At 38.0% G+C, this 21,793-nt stretch overlaps 1 protein-coding gene and 1 long non-coding RNA gene across 5 annotated transcripts in view; one reads left to right on the top strand and one right to left on the bottom strand.

The window, feature by feature from the left end:
- The window catches only part of Mdfic2 (MyoD family inhibitor domain containing 2), a 109,205-nt gene that overhangs the window by 40,835 nt on the left and 46,577 nt on the right, over nt 1-21,793 (top strand). The window lies entirely within an intron of this gene.
- The window catches only part of LOC143443493 (uncharacterized), a 65,579-nt gene continuing 55,114 nt past the window's right edge, over nt 11,329-21,793 (bottom strand). For both annotated transcript variants that reach the window (XR_013112545.1, XR_013112544.1), the window contains exons 3-4: nt 20,892-20,985; nt 11,329-13,014 (exon numbers count right to left, since the gene is read on the bottom strand). This is a non-coding gene — a long non-coding RNA (uncharacterized LOC143443493). The remainder of the gene's footprint in view (nt 13,015-20,891; nt 20,986-21,793) is intronic.

The raw sequence follows: 21,793 nt of genomic DNA, 5'->3' as shown, positions 1-21,793 counted from the left end.
TGGCCAATGCCAACAAGGTGAGCCAATGATCAAGATGATTGAGAGATGTTCAACTCATGGCCATAACCATTATTTCTTAGACAATCTGTATTTCCAAAACAAGAAAGAAAATGCAACTTCTATGCTGCATTTGAAATATTTACATATTAATTATCTACAACTAATTCTCACTGTAAAAAATATAAGATGAAAAGTGATAATAGTAGTCACAATGTGTTTTACAAAATTGAAAAAGAAAAACAGAATTTCATAGTGAACTCAGTGTTTCCAGTAATGAGCAAAAGAGACTGAATCATCTTGCTACCATTTAATAACTCATAAACTGGACACAATATATTAAATAATTGGCCTAAATTGACATTTGATGATAAGAAACATGGCTGTGACTCTCAAGTCAAAGAAAACCAGGACTATCATTCTAGTGCCCAGGTCATTTGCCAGAGAGTAATCTCTGGATGGTAGCATAGCAATGGGAGAGCCCTGAAAGGAGGCTTCTTATCTTGGCAGAGACCTTGAGCAGAAAGTCCATGTCCAGACAATCTGTATAACCTTCAGAGGCCCACACTAATGACCGACTTGCAAGCCAGGCCCAACTTCTTAAAGGTTTTATAACCTCCCAAAACAGTACCAGAAGAATTATGAAAAGGGTTAGACACAGACAAAGGGGCACACGGGATAAAGGGTTCTGCCATCCAGAGAAACACACAATATGAACCCAAAGTGAGGCAAAGCCATTGAGGGATTTTAAGTGGAAAACAGACCCGATAACACCTCTTTGACCTAGTGAGGGCACAAAGAATCACATCCCTTTCTCTACTGTGTATCATCCAATTTTCTTCTTTAGTAATTTCACAAGGCGATGGTTGAATTCTAATTATAAAAATCAAAGTTTCACTGTTGGAGAATGTTCCTACAATTAAAGAAAAGACTGATAATTAACAACGAAGCCATCCCCTGCTGTCAGCATTCCACATATATCCAGTTTTATATTTTATTAGTTAAATAAGAGTCTGTCGCTATTGTCAGCTAATCCTATAAAGATTCTGCCTTGCCCAACATATTTCAATTCATAATTGATACATAAAGCATTGACTGCATGGTATCTAACTTTTTAAAAATAAATTTTCAGGACAATGGGGGATAAGTTACAACATAAAATATTTTTAAATATTATTCTGATCTGTGTTTCTTCATTTGAAGCAAATCAACGTTCTCCTCATCAACTGACTTGACCAGTGAGATTTATTTTTAATGTTAAAGTCGAGGCTTACTTAATTGTTCATTATGAACATCTGGATATTTTAGCAGCATATAAAAGACTACAACCCTCCTAGTTAACTGCTAGTGGTACCTTTGTCAATCGACTTCTGGATCATGACCTTTAACAAAGGTCAGGGGTCATCAAAAGACATAACAGTATGGATGACCAGGTCTATAACAGAGAATAAGGTTAACAGTAGTGGAATGGATAGGAAGGGGGAGACAGAATTTGGAAATAAATTAAGAATAACCTAACAGAGTCGCAGGAAACCCAGACTACTCATGAATAGATGTAATTAAGTACATGTGTGTGCATTTACTTCTGAACTCCCAGTTGTAACTTTGATGTCTGTCATTGCACCTACTCCACAAGCTGGGTGTGGTGCCAGTCTACTAATCCAGCACTATGGAGATAGAGAGAGAAAAGCATAATTTTGTGGGTTATTGTAAACCTTAAAATCATGTAACATTGCTAAAATTCCTTCCTTGAGGGAAACACAAAAATGCTTATTCCCATGCTTAAGGTTCCAACAACAAACAGCAGCACAATTTCACTCAAGCTCACTCCAGGAATTTAGCGAGTTTATTAGACTTCCTTACAGAGCAGAGGTGAATGGCTATAGCCAGGAATGTAGGTGAACTTAAAGCAGAAGGGTGACTCTACCATGGCTATGTAGATGGATCCCCTCTCCTCATCCTTCACCACCTATATACTCTGGCCTCTCCCTGAGCCAATGTATAATTAGGACAAAATTTTATACAACTAACTGGCTGGGATGGACACTTGGCTGAGGGTCCCATGACGCTCTTATCTTTTCTTCTACAAAGGAAGGTTGCCAATTATAATGACACGTTGTAAGCAAGCACAACTGAGCTGACAAAAATTTGTCTGAGAGATTAGTCCTGTACAAGTAGTGAAGTACTTCTTTGTTGTAGTATGCTGGTTTATCGAGGTCTGTTACAGGTGCAAACTTCTTGGTTTTATAAAGAGATTTCATTGAATCTATATGTCATTTGTAGAAGAATGTCATCTTACTCATGTTATAATTTCTAATCTATGAACATAGTACATATTTTATTCACTTATTTTTCAATCCATGGGCAAAATATATGTATCCATTCACTTATATAGTTTTTAGCTTCTCTTTTCAATATTTTGTGTGGTTTTCTACACAGGTTTTATGCATACCTTATTAAATCTATTCAGAAGTACTTTGTATATTCTATGACTTTGAGTTATTTCCATTTTACTTGCCAAACTTCCTGGTACTCAGAAGGATTCTGGGAAGGTCAAAGGATGAAACAGCAACTCTCTGTGACAAGGTCACGGTACATGTTATGACATTACATTTGGGGAAGTTGAGCTGTCATACTCTTTCATGAAGGCCGTATATTAATTCTGATGTTCATTATGACACCAACACAGTTTGGATTTTTTTAAATCATCCCAATTGTCCTGTATACCACTGCTCTTACATTCTTCCTCTATTTTGCATAGACCATACTCTGCCTTCTTCTTAAGCTTCTCATGGAATTAAAAATGCATGTACAAGTCCCAATGCTTTATTTTCTACACTTTATGTAAGTTCCCAGTTACAGACCTAAGAAAAATAGACCACTTACTTCAACTTACATTAATGTGCTAAGCATCTTCTGAAAGCTCTTATCCTGTAAATAAATAAGCTTTAGAGGAATTTCTTACAGAAAAAAAAAAAAACCTAGAAGGCAAATACCCTTGACTAATTCTATTATTTCTCTATACAGCTAGAAAAGACAGATGCAAATGTATACTTTTCTATATAATACATTGTTGAATTCATTGATGGAACAGAAAGTATTGAGTTTTCAGATATTTCAATAATGTATTCACAAGCTTTCAGTTTTGTTGGTTAACAGACTTTGAAGATCTTAGTGAACAACTGACTTCTGAGATCTGAAGAGCTACCATAGTCTTAATTTAGAATTTAGAGTACATATTTTATTAACTTCAGTTTACATGCTACATTGTATTCTAAAGGACCACTCCCAGAAGCTTATGAAGCAGATCCTCAGACTGAGGGTTGATTTAAAAAATTACAAACCCATGCCTTTCAAATAAGAACTCTATATATCTCCATATAACAAAAAACATGCAGCATAAATATATGTTCTTATGATTCAGAGAACATGACTCTAATTTTACTATTACAAACACTCTACAATATAACTAACATTTTAGTGTCGTTGTCTGAACTAAAGGGATGTCACCTAAAAGAAACATTCCTACCCATGAAAAAAATAGTTTCACTTTCTGGATTTTTATTCCTAAAACCTTGAATTTTCTCAGATTATTTCTAAGTGTATTAATAGAACTTCAGAGAGTAATATTTATATTTTGCTTTGATTATAGAAAATGAGAGAAGCAGTGGGTTCTGACTTTTAGTTATATGTTGCAAAACATTTCCAAATTCCCTGTGGGGATATAATTTTTTTTCGTAAAGTGTCCAGAATCATCAGGTTATATATAACCATTATGTCTAAATTAAAGTATACCTCACGTAATGGAAGCTTCATTCAAGTAGTGTGCTTTGATTGTTCCCAATTCCCAAGATTAAGAGTTTCCATAAACTCCTCCTTATAGACAGATCTTATAGACTGCTGAATCAAGGACAAACATGTTTACTCCAACAAACATGTTTACTCTGCTTACTGGGGCCCAAATGTCAAACACATTCCAGGATTGTCCTTGGCCCTTTTCTATGTGTGCTTGCAAGGCATCTAAATTTCCAAACGTTTCTTCATAAAAGCTGTTTGACAAAAGCAAAGAGAAAAACAAAAAAACCGGGCGAGAGTTCAATCTCCTTTGATCCTGTAGTTCACTGGTCATTTATTTTTTTGTTTTGTGGGAAACTTAAGAGGATAATGTAGCTCAACCTTCTTGATATAAAAAACCCAAAGAGTTGCAAAACTCATTTACTAATTTCATACCTTTTATGCAATCATACCTTTCACCTATGTGCTTCCTTTCAAACTTGTATACCACCTTCTTAATATTATTGTTATCAAATTATATGAAATGAAAAAAATAAAGATCACCCAATTACTGTAGGTTTAGCCCATTGTTACCTATCCATAGTAAGAACATGAAGAAGCCATTAAGGCAAGAATTAAGATGGAAAAAGGAGTGTTACAAGCAAGAAGCTCCCATTCTGTTAAGTAAAAATTAGAGATGCCCTGTGTGTAAAAGTCGTGGCTGGAGGAGTGTACACAAGACCCTCAAGAACTGAACGGCCCTGGAGAGCTGATTGAATAGTGCTCAAAGGTAATCTAGTTGTTCCTATGTTCCTTCTTTCTGTTGCAGAATGTGGAGAAAATCTTGTTCTTTTTTTCTAATCCACGATTAAGTTCAGCAATAAGAGTCTTGTTCGTCCTTGATGACAAACGTGGGAACTGTCTTTTTATCTTGCCATTTTAATATATATCATGATTACCTCTGTTATCTCACTATTAACTAGCTGTGAATTTGTTGTTCCAAAGGCTTTCTAAGTGAAAACTAATTTTGCCAAAAATTTACTGTAAAGAAAGCCAATTTGTATCTAAAATGAATTATGCTATTCACATCTATTTATAAAAATGAATAACTTGTACAAAAACAAAATAACAATTAAGAATAATTACACAGATCAAATAAAAATAAGCAATTTTAGAATATTTGGAGTTGAACCTTTTTTACAGATTCTTTTAAGTAGTCTTAAAGTATGACTTTAATTTATCCATTAAATTCAAGAGCATTTAAACATAGACTTTTTAGCTGTTAAAAATCATACAATTGACACTAATGTTTTATCAGTATTAGCATACATTTTGAAGCAATTGGAACTGGATTTTGTTGTGTACAATTACTTAGAAATGTTAATGTTCTAAAGACAGTAATAAAAATATGACTATGACTACAAAAGAACTGTTATTTGAGTTAAACTACACATAATTAATTTATCCGTGAATTTGTTAACCCCTCATTTTTATTCTGATGACCTCTGGATATTAAGCTAATGACCAAAATAGAACATATTCAGGATTTTGTTATCTTTATGGAAAAGACTGGCAATACTCAATTGAGTGTCCCTCCTTTCAGATAACTCTAGTTTGTGTGTTTGTGTGAACTCTAGCTCACATCAGACTAGTTAGCACACTTGCCCAGCTTTATTGACTTATATTGTTTCTTTGGATACACTTAGGTTTGACATTGTAGACCTAAGATGAATTCAGTTTCTAACCTACCACCCTCTCAAAATTTAGCCATATAGATCAATGGTCTATTGACAACTATTTTCACAACAGCTTATATTCCCCAGGGAAATCTCTCCCCTTAATCTTAACCATCAAAGAATAATTTACAGTCATACATCACTACACATGAAGTGACATGAATGATAGGCTTGTGGGACATGGTTATGTCTTTCTAGAAACTGACAACACATAGTACCACATAGACAACACATAGAAGATGAGAACACGTAGTAAATATGAAAGTAACAGTTTATATATATAAACTATTATATAAAAGTTTACATAAAAAGTAAAGTTAAACAAATATTACACTTCTCACATTCTGTGTGGTGTCTATTTTCTACTGATACTACATATTAAAATGCCATTATGTTCAATTCATCAATTAAAATGATTTTATTAATTATTTATTAATTTATTACTTTAGTGAAGGTTCTCAGTTATATATGAGCCAAAGTTAAACTGTAACCTCAGGGCTAGTATAGTGTTTGCTTTAGTTACTTTTCAATAGCTCTGGCTAAACAATGTGACCAAGGCAACTTACAAAAGAAAGCATCTAATTTGGGGCTTAGAGTTCCAAAGGGTTGGAGACCATGGCTGTCATGGAAGGAATCTGGTAGCAAGGCAGTGTGCAGGCAACAATGGTACTGAAATAGTATTTGAGAATTTTTGTCTTGATCTACAAGGCAAAGGAAGTTAACTGGCAATGGTGTGGGTTTTTTGAAACCTCAAAGCCCATTCCCAGTGATACATTCTCCAAGATCATACTTTTTAATCCTTCCCAAATAATCCTACTAACTGGGGACCAAGCATTCTTATATATGAGCCTAAGGGATCTACTCTTACACAAACCACTAGTCTTAAAAGACAATTAATAATATATAATTCCCTTTACTTCCTTACTTATGAAACTTCAGTCTCCTCCATCATTCAGATAACTGAAATTCTAGCAGAGACACTGCAAAAGTTTGTTTGTACTCCTGTCTTCAGAGACAAAGCTTCAAATGCAGTTCGATAAGGAAACTAAAATTGAACAACCTATATCAATTAAAGAATGCCTGCACATTGACGGGAAGGGACAATATTTATGTTTCTTGCTTGCATATCTGTGGAGTAACTACAAGTTGGCTAATGTGGGCAATTACAATAGGATTTAGAATACTGTATGTATGTTGCCTTTAGATGTCCATCTCTCTGGACCAGTGTCTACTTAGATATGTGACTCTCAGTGCAAGACACAGAAGCAACTGTTCTTGTCCCTGACTCTGCCAAGTCTAGACATCATCCCTCTTAAAACAAACACAGATGTACATACTCCACCACTACGGGGCCAGAGCAAGGATATACATGTATGATACTAGTTAAAGAGGGAAAAGTTTAGGCTGATAAATCCGATTGTACTCTCCTGGGAAAATAGAAGGAGACCTTGCACACCTATAACCTTGTACCTTATAATATCTAGTCAGATGAGATACAGGTTAGATATAAATCCTTATCACTATGGCAGAGATGAACAATCAAAGCAGACCATGAAAGCTGACAACCATATTCAATCACTTCACCTTGTAGACCATAAGTTTCCAGAATTCAGATGTCAGAAATGAAATCCTACAACACACTGGCATCTGAAAATGCAGAGACAGTCATAACCACAGAGCATGAGGAGTCACTTTGTCTCCAGTGATGTGGGGAGAAACCACCTTTCTGCAATTTGTCTAATGGAATAACAATTAACTACAAGCTTGTTGCAGAGAAGGACTCCACTGGGCATTGCAAGTTCGGCTTAATGAATACAATTTCACAGTGCACAGCATATACTTGAAGTCCCTCTGGACGGGCATTTCAATGATGATTTCACAGGGTATTACTTTTAATCAAATCACACTGGCATGCCATTGCTTCATAACCCATCTTTGGATACATAGATGTAAGTTTTATTGAGGGCTACTTTTTTTTCTCAGCCGAATATCCTACCTCCTTTTGATAGAACCTTATTATTTGAAAATCTGCCCATTAAACCTGGCTTTCCCTGAAAAGAGCTGTGTGCTGAAATGCATATGTTTATGTCTATAAATCCAAAGGAACACAGTATTTTCTTGGTCCCAAATTCTAAGATGCTTCCAGGACAAACAAAGGATTCGCCAGTGGAAAGTCTGGGTACTAGTATTTGAAATGTTGTGGGGAAGTTGGAATTTTTTTGTGGAATAAAAACATACAGTAATTTGAAATTACACACGTTCACCGAGTAGACTGTTGCCAAGCTGGCTGCTCGGGAACTAGTTTCCTACCCAAATCATTTAATGGTTTTTCTTTTAAGTATTACTTAAAAATATTTACTTACAAGCTCAAAGAAATGTCCTGGAGTTTATTAAAATTTGGTTTGCAAAGAATTTTAAGTTTTTAAAATATGATTTATTATTAAGAAAAATAAAATTAGCAAAAATGTTAATCATAATAAAGCTAAAACACTGGTATGTCTTCTTTTTAATGATCTAAAGATGCCATTAACGATTTACCAAGTATGTAGAGACAGTAGAGTGAACAGAACTACACAGATTTAATATTTTACTTGTGGATGATTAGGAGACCCAAGGGTTCCAACTCACATAAATGGAAGAGAACATTAAATATCCAAATCATTCAGCAAAATGTTTATTTAATGTGAAAAAATAGTAAAGACCAGACAAAAAGAAAGAAAAGAAATAACAACTAAGTACAAGAGGAGACATAAAAATTATACAACTTGACCATTCTTTTTGTTTAAAACCAGTAAGTTCAGAAATGGCCCAGAATCAGAACATCTCTCTAGATTTTTAAACAAAATAACAGCATCCGCTAGATGTGTGGATCTAATTATGTACTCTATAGCATAGACCACTTTGGTGTGCTGTTCTTTATTTTTTATTTTTTGCCAGAAAACTCCTTCACCCCCTCAAGAATCTTTTTATTAGCTTTAGCAAATAAAGGAATTTTAGTACTTTGTTTTATGACCACTGGCATTTGTGGCTACAATTTGGAGTAACTACCGTAGCTTAGCAACTCTAATCTTAACAAAATAAATACAGCAAAGAGCAAACAGGCTTTATGCCATACTAATATCTCAGCAACATCCAAAAACAGAAAGGGGAATGGGGGGCGTCTTCCATTGATTGGCAGGACTCCTCTGACCAAGCACAGCACATTTCTTTCCATTTCTACAAAAGGGGCACCTGGGATATGTTGAGAAAAGAAATTCTACTTAGAACCATGGGGAACTATGAAGGAAGGAAAGAAGAGAATTGGAATTAGGAAGTTGTGTGGAGGGGATGGAAATTAAATTCTGTTCTCCTCCACTGTAGCATTAACAGTGATGGCAACATCTGTCTGTTGATCCTTTAATTGCATCCAAACCAACACTCACATTTGCATGGCATGGGTTCCACCTCACACATTGCCTCCTTTTATAGCTCCATATAATAACTGCAAGGAAGGTTAGAAGCAACAAGTCGACCTACTTTTGGTTTCATTAGAAATTATTAAAGATACAGGCTCTTGTATGACACCATGTTACTAGATGCACCATTTGACACATCTCACATATGAAAACAACTCCTTGTTTATGTTGATCCAAATACACACGCACATGCACACGCGTGGTATGAAGCCAGCCATGGGCTGTGCATCATTAAGCACTTTGTGGTTAGTGGGGCTTGATTAAGGACCTCCTCCACTCCGCTGTTTCCTAATTCCATGAAATGTAACGTCTCAAAGCTTTTGACCTTCTTCAGACCAAAATGGATTAAGCGGAAAAAGGGAAGTGAGCCTGCCACTTGCAATGATTCCTGTAAAGCTACCTGGACCATTTCCTGGCTTGTTAATTCACTTCTACTCTCCTTGTCCTATCCCTGGAGTCACGTGGGTGACCCTCAGCAAACATCTTGCTGTACTGAGTAGGCTGACTTCCTACTCAGTCGTGACTTTTTGTTTACCTTACCATTGCATAATGTTTCCATCATGCAGACCTTACACACACAAGCACTCTGTTATCAAACAGCAGCCCCAGCCTCTGTCTTATTTTAACTACCAGATTTATTGATATCCCTCAATGGTCAAGTCATTGAGATCTTTTGTTCTCTACTCTCGAAAATCTTACATTTCACCTATTTCTAATTAGTCATTAATACCTTCTTTATGATCCTTGGTTATCTTTTGGTTATCTTTTGGTTCCAGGATTCCCAACAGTGATCTCTAATTCTATTACAGTTCTTTCCATCTGCTGCCAGCATGCTCATGGTTAATTTGAGCAAGTATGTTCCTGCTTGGAATTCTCCTCCCAGTGACATACAACTCTCTAAGTGTTAAAATGCACTGATTTCTCAAATTGTATTTCCTGGAATTTCTTACAATGGAAGTCTTAGACTCCAGCCAAATCAATCTGTTCTCAATGATCCTTCCGGTGTATCAAGTCAATGCATGATACTATGTTTTATACTAGAGAATCATATGATATTTTTATTATAATGTTGCCCAATCACTTGCTTGCATGTATGTCTCATCAGACTCTACACTAAAGATTGTAAGTCACAACCTATGGCTTAGTGTTCTTTATATTGTGCTTCAGTGTAATAGGTCCTTGCCTAAGCCCATTTCCTTCAACTTTCTAGCTTTTCAATGATAAAAGCACAGACTACATTGACTTGCTTTAGATTCTTATTTTGATCATTTTAGAAGCAAGTTCTACAAAGCACAAACACAGTCAGAATAAAGCCAATGATAATGACTAGGGGAGGAAGACACTAGGTAAGCGGACAGGTCATTAATTCTGAGTTTTATTTATTTTTTTTTAAGACTTCAGTTTTCTTTTTTTTTTTTTTATTGGATATGTTATTTACATTTCAAATGTGATCCCCTTTTCCCATTTTCCCCCACCCACCCAGGAACTCCCATCCCATACCCCCTCCTCCTGCTTCTGTGAGAATGTGCCCCCACCCATCCGCCCACTCCCACCTCCCCACACACAAATTCCCTAACACTGGGGTGTCCAGCCTTCACTGGACCAAGGGCTTCCTCTCTCACCTATGTCTGACACTGCCATCCTCCCCTACATCTACAGCTGGAGCCATGGGTCCCTCCTTATGTGCTCCTAGGCTGGTGATTTAGACTCTGAGAGTTCTGGTTGGTTGGTATTGTTACTCTCCCGATGGGGCCACAAACCCTTTCAGCTCCTTCAGTCTTCTCTCTCACTCCTCCATTGGGAACCCCATGATCAGTTGATCAGTTCAATGGTTAGCTGTGAGCACCCGCCTCTGTATATTTCAGGCTCTGGCAGACTTCTAAGGAGACAGCTATATCAGGTTCTTGTCAGCATGCACTTCCTGCCATCCACATCAGTGTCTACCTTTGGTGACTATACCTGGGATGGAGACCCAGGTGGAATGGTCTCCAGATGGCTCCTCCTTCAGTTTCTGTCCCACACTTTGTTTCCATAATTGCTCCCTTGGGTATTTTTGTTATTCCTTCTAAGTAGGACTGAGGTATCCACACTTGGTCGTTCTTCTTCATGAGCTTCATGTGGTCTGTGTGTTGAGTCTTGGCTATTCCAAGCTTTTGGGCTAACATCCACTTACCAGTGAGTAAATACCATATGTGTTCTATTGTGATTGGGTTAACTCACTCAGGATGATAATTTCTAGTTCCATCCATTTACCTAAGAATTTCTCAGATTCATTATTTTTATTTTTTTCATTTTTTATTATATATTTTATTTACACTTCAGATGCCATCCCCTTTCCCCATTCCCCCCCTTAGAAAATCCCTATCCCATGCCCCCTTTTCCTTTTTGCATTTATACATTTTTTTAAAAAATGTTAATCATTGGCTTTATAAGTTTGGTATTGTACAATCAGAGGTGTAACCCGCTACCCAACCTAGATATATCAACTGTCTTTGACTGGTAGAGATACATGAACATCTGCCTCCCTATCTCCCCCCTCTTTCTGTCTTTCATCACCTAGCTTCTCCTCTCCTTCTTCTCCTCCTCTTCTTACTCCTCCTCTTCTCCTTACTCCTCCCACCTTAGCTCCTCCTACATGTCACCCTTCCTGTTAAAATGAAACTTTTCTCTCAAAATACAATTAGAGCATAAATATGCCGATTTGTACCAGTGAGGTAAAAGAGGGTCCTAATACCCAGTCCATCGTTTTGTTGACTAACCAGCACCTCTGTCATCTATCCTAACTAAAACATTTAGTTCTGAACCTGGCTTTAGGAAGAATGTCAGCTGACGACCATCCACTCAAATCTTTTCTCTCAAGGTAAATAGCCAGGATTGGCTATGAGGCTATAAGTTTTCAACCCCGTCAGAAATCCAGAATGACTGAGTTAACTATAATTGTGGGAAGCACAAAGCATAGCTTCTAAAACCTAGCCAATTTATAGAGACCTCTGAACACCTGGACACTCCCTCTACTTCAAAACGTTAGAGCATCTGTTCTTCCGCCTTCTGGCCCAGGATCATCTGACAGACCTTAGTGATGCAGAATTATTAAGGGCTGATTACTCTGTCTAGGCATATATAATCAGTTGACTATTCTGCAAGTGTGTCCTTTTCTGGACAGTAATTTGTCTGTAGATGGGAAGAGGCAGTTCTTGTCTAGTGGCTGTCTCACCACAACTGGAGTAACTCCAAAGATGCTCAGTTTCTTCTTAGAATTCAATATAGGAAGCTGTCAGGAGCAGACAGGTCTCTAATCAAAATGAATATTAATACAGAAATGTTTGTCACGTCAATTCTGTGGATTTCTGATGTTTTGAAAACCAACTATCCATGTAAGGTAATCTGGACTGTTGTCTGTTAACTCCACACAGCTATCTTTAAATAAAACATAGGAAACACCCTAACAATAAACTCCAAGCCATGAATTTGCTATAGTCCCTTATCTCACAGGCTGTCCATCTCAAATCAGTTAAAAAAATTAAAGAAGGACTGGGTCTAAGCCTTGTATTCCTAAATGTGTTATATTGGTACAATGCCTATGAGAGTAACAATATTCTTCTCACTTTTATATCAATAAGAAGCTCATACCAATGAAAACCTTAAAATTCGTAATCAAAGTAAATTGGTGCCATTTAAGAATTTATATCTTCATCTTGGTAATAATTATACAGATTTCTACTAATAGTTTTTGGCTATGCAATAAATCCTAGCTAATCCTCTCTATTCCCACAAAACCACTACTTTTCCCTAGAAAGACAGCCCAAGATTTACCACCTTAGTCCCCAAGCCCAGGGAATAGGGGCACTGACTCTTCATTAGCTTCTTCAAGCTGATTATGGGCATTGAGATATTAGAAGAGGAGTGGGGGGGAAGGGCAAGTTGGCAAGCCTCTGATGCTGTGTCTTCACTGCCTCCAGATGGAATTTCCGGACCTCAGAGGTTTGAGCAGGTCTGCCCAGCTTGCTTGTTGAGTAGATACACCAAGGCTGATCATTCTGCAATATACAGTTCTCAAAACAAATTTTAGTATCAAGATAGTTTTTTTTTTAAGAGGGCTGACATTTTATTAAGGATGTTGGTTCTAACCACTTTTCTTTTTTTCCCTCTTTTATTGGATATAATATTTACATTTAAAAATTTTATCCCCTTACCGAATTCCCCCCACCACCCAGGAACCCCTTATCCCATCCCCCCTCCTCCTGCTTCTATGAGGGTGTTTACCCACCTACCCCCCAATCCCCCTCCCCACCCTCAGATTCCCCCCCCCCATCAGTGCTCAGCCTTCAAGGTACCAATGACCTTGTCTCCCACCTATGCCCAACAAGGCCATCCTCCCCTACATATACAGCTGGAGTCATGTGTCTTTCCATATGTGTTCCTAGGCTGGTGGTTTAGACCCTGGGAAACTCTGGTTGGTTGGTATTGTTGCTCTCCTCATGGGGCCACCAACCCTTTAGGCTCCTTCAGTTTACTCTCTAACTTCTCCATTGGGAACCTTTGATCAGATTAATGGTTAGCTTCGAGTATCTGCCTCTGGGTATGTCAGACTCTGGGGGACCTCTAAGAGACAGCCTTATCAGGCTGCTGTCAGCTTTCCCTTCCTGACATCTATATCAGTGTCTATTTTTGGTGACTGCACATGGAATGAATACCCAGGTGGAGTGGTCTCCGTACAACCTCTCCTTCAGATTCTGTCCCACACTTTGTCTCCATATTTGCTCCCTTGGGTATTTAGTTACTCCTTCTAAGAAAGACCTAGGCATCCTCACTTGTTCTTTCTTCTTCATGAGCTTCATGTCATCTGGTAGTTGAATCTTTGTTGTTTCAGACTTTTGGGCTAATCTCCGCTTAACAGTGAGTAAATACCATGTGTGTACTTTTGTAATTGGGTTACCTCCCTCAGGGTGATATTTTCTAGTTCCATCCATTTACCTAAGAAATTCTCGAATTCATTATTTTTAATAGCTGAGTAATATTCCATTGTGTAAATGTACCACATTTTTTGTATCCATTCCTCTGTTGAAGGGCATCTGGGTTCTTTCCAGCTTTTGGCTAATATAAATAAGGCTGCTATGAACATAGTGGAGCATATGTCTTTGTTATATGTTGGGGCATTTTCTGGGTATATGCCCAGCAGTGGTATAGCTGGGTCCTCAGATAGTGCTATGTCCAATTTTCTGAGGAACCACCAGACTGACTTCCAGAGTGGTTGTACCAGCTTGCAACCCCACCAACAATGAAGGAGTGTTCCTCTTTCTTCACATCCTTGCCAGCATCTACTGTCACCTGAATTTTTGATCTTAGCCATTCTGACTGGTGTCAGGTAGTATCTCAGTGTTGTTTTGATTTGCGTTTCCCTGATGACTAAGGATGTTGAGCATTTCTTAAGGTGCTTCTCGGCCATTCGTGTTTCCTCAGTTGAGAATTCTTTGTTTAGCTCTGTACTCCATTTTTAATGGGGTTATTTTGTTGTTTGGTGTAGTGAACATGGAAGGCGGCTACTGACAGCCAGGCTAGGAGAAGCAGCTAGAAGAAGCAGCTGACATCCAGGCTAAGAGATAAGACCAGACCAGCCAAGGCTGGGAGGAGATAACCAGCAGAGGAGCCCTGCGTATAGATTAAGAAGTGTGACGTTTGCAGTAAAGTGTTAAGGATGGATAAGGGGAGGATAGAATATAAGAACCCTGACCAGAGAAGCAAAGTCGGTCCAAAATGACCTGCCTGTGAACTCCACGCCGGTCTGGACTCCACTCAGCCCAACGAGTGAATGAACGAGATACAGACCACCAACTGATCATCAGTGGGCCCAGAGAACTGACCCAAGCCATCGGAGCAAGACTCGCTGAATACAAAGAGGTGATCCCAAGACGTCGGAGCCTGAGCCTGAGACGAGCCGGTCAGGTTTTGTAATGACATGTTATCTATCCTTTTGTTAGGAATATTAGCCACAGCAGTTACATTCTTTTGTCTGTGTGTGATAGTGGAAAAGGAGGTCTGCTCCTCAACCACAACAATTGCGTGTGACCCCAAGTGTGGAATTAAAGCATTAGAAAACCAGTCTGACGGCTACTCGTTGCATTATTGTCTACCCCAAGGGCACCTCCTGTCAGAACCAACTGGCAGTCTAGGGGAATAAGTGCTCACGACATTTGGCATCTAATTTCTTGAGTTCTTTGTATATATTCGATATTAGCCCTCTATCGGATGTAGGATTGGTAATGATCTTTTTCCAATCTGTTGGTTGCCGTTTTGTCTTGTCGACAGTGTCCTTTGCCTTACAGAAGCTTTGCAATTTGATGAGGTCCCATTTGTCGATTCTTGATCTTAGAGCATAAGCCATTGGTGTTCGGTTCAGGAACTTTTCCTCTGTGCCTAGGTATTCTAGGGTCTTCCCCAACTTCTCTTCTATTAGTTTCAGTGTGTCTGGCTTTATGTGAACGTCCTTTATCCACTTGGAGTTGAGCTTTGTACAAGGGGATAAGAATGGATTAATTTGCATTCTTCTACATGCTGACCTTCAGTTGAGCCAGCACCACTTGTTGAAAATGCTGTGAATTCATTATTTTTAATAGCTGAGAATACTCCATTGTGTAAATGTACCACAGTTTTTGTATCCATTCCTCTGTTGAAGGATGTCTGGGTTCTTTCCAGCTTCTGACTATTATAAAAGTCTCTGCTATGAACATAGTGAAGCTTATGTCCTTGTTATATGTTGGAGCATCTTCTGGGTATATGCCCAGGAGTGGTACAGCTGGACGCACAGGTAATGGTATGTCCAATTTTCTGAGGAACTGCCACTCTGATTTCCAGAGTGGTTGTACCAGCTTGCAATCCCACCAACAATGGAGGAGTGTTCCTCTTTCTCCACATCCTCACCAGGATCTACTATCACCTGAGTTTTTGATCTTAGCCATTCTGACTGGTATGAGGTGGTATCTCAGGGATATTTTGATTAGCATTTCCCTGATGACTAAAGATGATGAGCATTTCTTAAGGTGCTTCTTGGCCATTCGAGTTTCTTCAGTTGAGAATTCTTTGTTTAGTTCTGTACTCCATTTTAAAATAGGGTTATTTGGTTGTCTGGAGTATGATTTGTTGAGTTCTTTGTATATATTGGATATTAGCCCTCTATCAGATGTGGGATTGGTAAAGATCTTTTCCCAAACTCTTGGTTGCTGTTTTCTTTTATTGACAATGTCCTTTGCCTTACAGAAGCTTTGCAATTTGATGAAGTCCCATTTGTCAATTTTTGATCTTACAGCATAAGCCATTGGTGTTCTGTTCAGGAACTTTCCCCTGTGCCTAGGTATTTGAGTGTCTTCCCCACCTTCTCTTCTATTAGTTTCAGTGTATCTGGTTTTATGTGAAGGTCCTTCATCCACTTGGAGTTGAGCTTTGTACAAGGGGATAAGAATGGATTAATTTGCATTCTTCTACATGCTGACCTCCAGTTGAGCCAGCACCATTTGTTGAAAATGCTGTCTTTTTTCCACTGGATGGTTTTAGCTCCTTTGTCAAAGATCAAGTGACCTTAGGTGTGTGGGTTCATTTCTGAATCTTCAATTCTATTCCATTGATCTTCCTGCCTGTCTCTGTACCAATACCATGCAGTTTTTATCACTACTGCTCTGTAGTACAGTTTGAGGTCAGGGATGGTGATTCCCCCAGAAGTTCTTTTATTGTTGAGAATGGTTCTCACTATCCTGGGTTTTTTGTTATTCCAAATGAATTTGCAAATTGCTCTTTCTATCTCTATGAAGAATTGATTTGGAATTTTGATGGGGATTGCATTGAACCTGTAGATTGCTTTTGGCAAGATGGCCATTTTTTACTAAATTAATCCTGCCAATCCAGGAGCATGGGAGATTTTTCCATCTTCTGAGATCTTCAATTTTTTTTCACAGACTTGAAGTTCTTGTCATAGAGATCTTTCACTTGCTTGGTTAGATTCACTCCAAGATACTTTATATTATTTGTGACTATTGTAAATGGTGTCACTTCCCTAATTTCTTTTAAGCCTGTTTATCCTTTGAGTAGAGGAAGGCTACTGATTTGTTTGATTTGATTTTATATCCAGCCACTTTGCTGAAGTTGTTTATCAGGTTTAGGAGTTCCCTGGTGGAAGTTTTAGGGTCACTTAAGTATACTATTATATCATCTACAAATAGTGAAATTTTGACGTCTTCCTTTCCTATTTGTATCCCTTTGACTTCCTTTTGTTGTCTAATCGCTCTATCTAGGACTTCCAGTACTATATTGAATAGGTAGGATGAGAGTGGACAGCCTTGTCTAGTCCCTGATCTTAGTGGGATTGCTTCAAGTTTCTCTCCATTTACTTTGATGTTGGCTACTGGCTTGCTATATGTTGCTTTTACTATGTTTAGGGCCTTGAAATCCTGATCTTTCTAACACGTTTAACATGAAGGGGTGTTGAATTTTGTCAAATGCTTTCTCTGCATCTAGTGAGATGATTATGTGGGTTTTTTTCTTTGAGTTTATTTATGTAGTGGATTACATTGATGGATTTCCGAATACTGAACCATCCCTGCATTCCTGGGATAAAGCTTACTTGATTGTGATGGATGATTGTTTTGATGTGTTCTTGGATTCAGTTTTCGAGAATTTTATTGAGTATTTTTGTATCAATATTCATAAGAGAGATTGGTCTGTAGTTCTCTTTCTTTGTTGGGTCTTTGTGGGGTTTAGGTATGAGTGTAATTGTAGCTTCATAGAACAAATTGTATATTGTTCCTTCTGTTTCTATTCTGTGGAATAGTTTGAAGAGAATGTATATTAGGTCTTCCTGGAAGGTCTGATAGAATTCTGAACTAAAAACCATCTGCTCCTAGACTAGTTTGGTGAGGAGACTTTTAATGACTGCTTCTATTTCTTTAGGGGTTCTGGGACTGTTTAGATGATTTATCTGTTCCTGATTTAATTTTGATACTTGGTATCTGTCTAGGAAATTGTCCATTTCATCCAGATTTTCCAATTTTGTTGACTATAGGCCTTTGTAGTAGGATCTGACAATATTTTTAATTTCCTCAGTTTCTGTTGTTATGTCTCCATTTTCAGTCCTGATTTTATTAATTTGAATACTGTCTCTGTGCCCTTTGGTTAGTCTGCCTAAGGGTTTATCTATCTTGTTGATTTTCTCAAAGAACCAGCTCCTGGTTTTGTTGATATTTTGTATAGTTCTTTCTGTTTCTACTTGGTTGATTTCAGCCCTGAGTTTGATTATTTCACACTCATCTTGGGTGTATTTGCTTCTTTTTGTTCTAACGCTTTCAAGTGTGCTGTCAAGTTGTTAGTGTATGCTCTTTCCAGTTTCTTTTTGTAGGCACTTAGAGGTATGAGTTTTCCTCTTAGTACTGCTTTCATTGAGTCCCACAAGTTTTGGTATGATGTGTCCCCATTTTCACTAAATTCTAAAAAGTCTTTAATTTCTTTATTTCTTCCTTGACCAGTCCTCATTGAGTAGAGCATTGTTCAGTTTCCAAGTGTATGTGGGCTTTCCATTGTTTTTGTCATTACTAAAGACCAGCCTTAGTCCATGGTGGTCTGATAGGGTACAAGGAATTATTTCAATCTTTTTGTATCTATTGAGGCCTGCTTTGTGACCAATTATATTGTCTATTTTGGAGAAGGTACCATGAGGTGCTAAGAAAAAGGTATATTCTCTTGTTTTAGGATGAAATGTTCTATAGATATCAGTTAAGTCCAACTGGTTTGTAACTTCTGTTAATTTCATTGTGTCTTGGTATAGTTTTTTTTTCCCATGATCTGCCCATTGCTGAGAGTGGGGTGTTGAAATCTCTCACTATTATTGTGTGAAGTACAATGTACACTTCAAGCTTTAGTAAAGTTTCTTTTATGTATGTGGGTGCTCTTGCATTTGGGGCATAGATGTTCAGAATTGAGAGTTCATCTTGGTACATTTTTCCTTTGATGAATATGAAGTGTCCTTATTTATCTTCTTTTATTACTTTTAGTTGAAAATCAATTTTATTTGATATTACAATCGCTACTCCAGCTTGTTTCTTGGGACCATTTGCTTGGAAGATTTTTTCCATCCTTTTACTCTGAGGTAGTGTCTGTCTTTTTCAGAGAGGTGTGTTTCCTGTATGCAGCAAAATTCTGGGTCATGTTTATGTATCCAGTCTGATAGTCTATGTCTTTTTATTGGAGAGTTGAGTCCATTGATATTAAGAGATATTAAGGACAAATGAATATTGTTTCCTGTTATTTTTGTTATTGGAGGTGAAATTATGTCTGTGTAGTTATCTTCTTTTGGGGTTGTTGGAAGATTACTTTTTTCATTTTTCTAGGTTATAGTATCCTTTTTGTGTTGGAGTTTTCCACCAATTATCCTTTGAAGTGCTGGATTAGTGGTAAGATATTGTGTAAATTTGGTTTTGTCGTGGAATATCTTGGTTTCTCCATCAATATTGATTGAGAGTTTTGCTGGGTATAGTAATCTGGGCTGGCATTTATGTTCTCTTAGGGTCTGTATGATATCAGTCCAGAATCTTCTGGCTTTTACAGTCGCTGGTGAGAAGTCTGGTGTAATTCTTATAGATTGGCCTTTATATGTTACTTTACCTTTTTCCCTTACTGCTTTTAGTATTCTTTGTTTTGTACATTTGATGTTTCGATTATTATGTGGCGGGAGGTATTTCTTTTCTGGTCTAGTCTATTTGGAGTTCTGTAGGCTTCTTGTATATTTATGGACATCTCTTTCTGTAGGTTTCCTCTATAATTTTGTTGAAGATATTTACTGGCCCTTTAAGTTGGAAGTCTTCACCCTCATCTATACCTATTATCCTTATATTTGGCCTTCTCATTGTGTCCTGGATTTCCTGGATGTTTTGGGTTAGTAGCTTTTTGCATTTTGCATTTTCTTTGACAGTTGTGTCAATGTTTTCCATGGTATCTTCTGTACATGAGATTCTCTCTTCTATCTCTTGTATTCTGTTGGTGATACTTGTGTCTATCACTCCTGATCTTTTTCCTAGGTTTTCTATCTCCAGGGTAGTCTCCCTTTGTGATTTCTTTATTCTTTCTACTTCCATTTTAGATCCTAGATGATTTTGTTTAATTCTTTCACCTGTTTGGTTGTGTTTTCTTGCAATTCTTTAAGGGATTTTTGTGTTTCCTTTTAAGGGCTTCTACCTGTCTACCTGTGTTCTCCTTAAATTCTTTGAGAGTGTTATTTATGTCCTTCTTAAAGTCCTCTATCATCATCATGAGAAGTGGTTTTAATTCTGAATCTTGCTTTTCCAGTGTGATGGGGTGTTCAGGGCTTGCTATGATGGGAGAACTGGGTTCTGATGATGCCATGTAACTTTGGATTCTTTTGCTTACATTCTTGCACTTGCCTTTTGCCATCTGCTTAAGTCTAGTGCTGCCTGCACTCACTGTCTCTGACTAGAGCCTGCCTTTCCAGTTATTTTGCTTGTGTCTGAACTCCTCAGGGTCCAGATGTCTCTGTGATCTTTTAATCCTGAGCTCTACTTGCTTTGAGTACAGTGGCTCCTCTAGGATGTCTCAGGATATGGTATCTCCACGGTGGCAGACCAGCTAGGTGTCTGCTTCTCTGGGTGCAGTGTCTCCTTTAGGATGTCTCGGTATCTGGTGTCCACACAGGAGCAGACAAGGCAGGTGTTTGGCACTCTGGGTTGAGTGGTCTCTCTAGGATGTCTCAGGATCTGGTGTCCACACAGGGGCAGACCAGGCTGGTGTCTGCTCCAGGCAGCAGGCCCAGGTGAGGGGTAGAAGGGGTGTGGTATTCCACAGGGGCGGGGTTTGGGTGTCTGCTGAAACCTGAGCTGCCTGCACCCAGTTATAGGTCTATGATGGGTATAGGGCAATGTGTGAGTGTTCTTACCTGCTGCTCTGGGTTCAGTGGTCCCTCTAGAATGTCTCAGGATCTGGTGTCCACACAGGAGCAGACCCAGCGGGTGTCTGCTGAAGGCCTAATTCTGAGTTTTAAAAGAGATATACTATTATACATTATTAAATAATACAATGGAATTATAGCTTGGGTTTATGATGCAAAAGTTAGTATGAAGCCCATGGTAAAAGAGTCTATGCTTTCTAGACAATGTGTAACTCATATAATAGAACATGATAAAGAAGACATATGAAGTACCCAAGAGTATATTTAAATTTCTTGAGTATAACTTGTAGAGTGGACTTAAAAAGGACACTTCGCTAATTTTCCACATGGGATGCAATTGCAACTGTTCCTATCAATGTAAAGAACACTCGCCTAAGAAATGTTAGTTCTATCTTCCTGATAACATAGTGCTAAATGCTGACTGTGAGCGTGCTGAAATGGAGATTAAGTCACAGAGGGAGCATTGTCATGTCTGGAGAAGGTAAGAGCAGAGGACTTTAGAAGGAAGTAGAGAAAATACAACAGCAACCAGGGCTGGCCTCCCTCTATAATCAAACTCTCAACAGGTATACAGCCATGTTTTCTCCGATTGGCTCACCAGTTTAAGCACAAACCATGTCACTTTATGTAAATCTAAAAGACAATGCATACATTTTTAGCATGCTTCGGATACTGTTATATAAAACTAGATCGTTATTAAATATAGTATTAAGCTCTATAAGTGGTACCAGGCATCTTCATACTAAAAACCTACTTGCCATTAAGAAATAAGTTCAAATTTAATGGTGTATTCTATACTTTTGCTCGATGACCTTCCCATCTTGAGACTCTCCACTGTGTCTTCATACTGTGTTGTTCTAAGAAACACAGCAGAATAAACAATACATGGG

Source organism: Arvicanthis niloticus, chromosome 9 (assembly GCF_011762505.2).
Source record: "Arvicanthis niloticus isolate mArvNil1 chromosome 9, mArvNil1.pat.X, whole genome shotgun sequence".
Taxonomy (NCBI): domain Eukaryota; kingdom Metazoa; phylum Chordata; class Mammalia; order Rodentia; family Muridae; genus Arvicanthis; species Arvicanthis niloticus.
The sequence above is the reverse complement of the archived record's forward strand: the minus strand, read 5'-3'. Positions and strand labels throughout refer to the sequence as shown.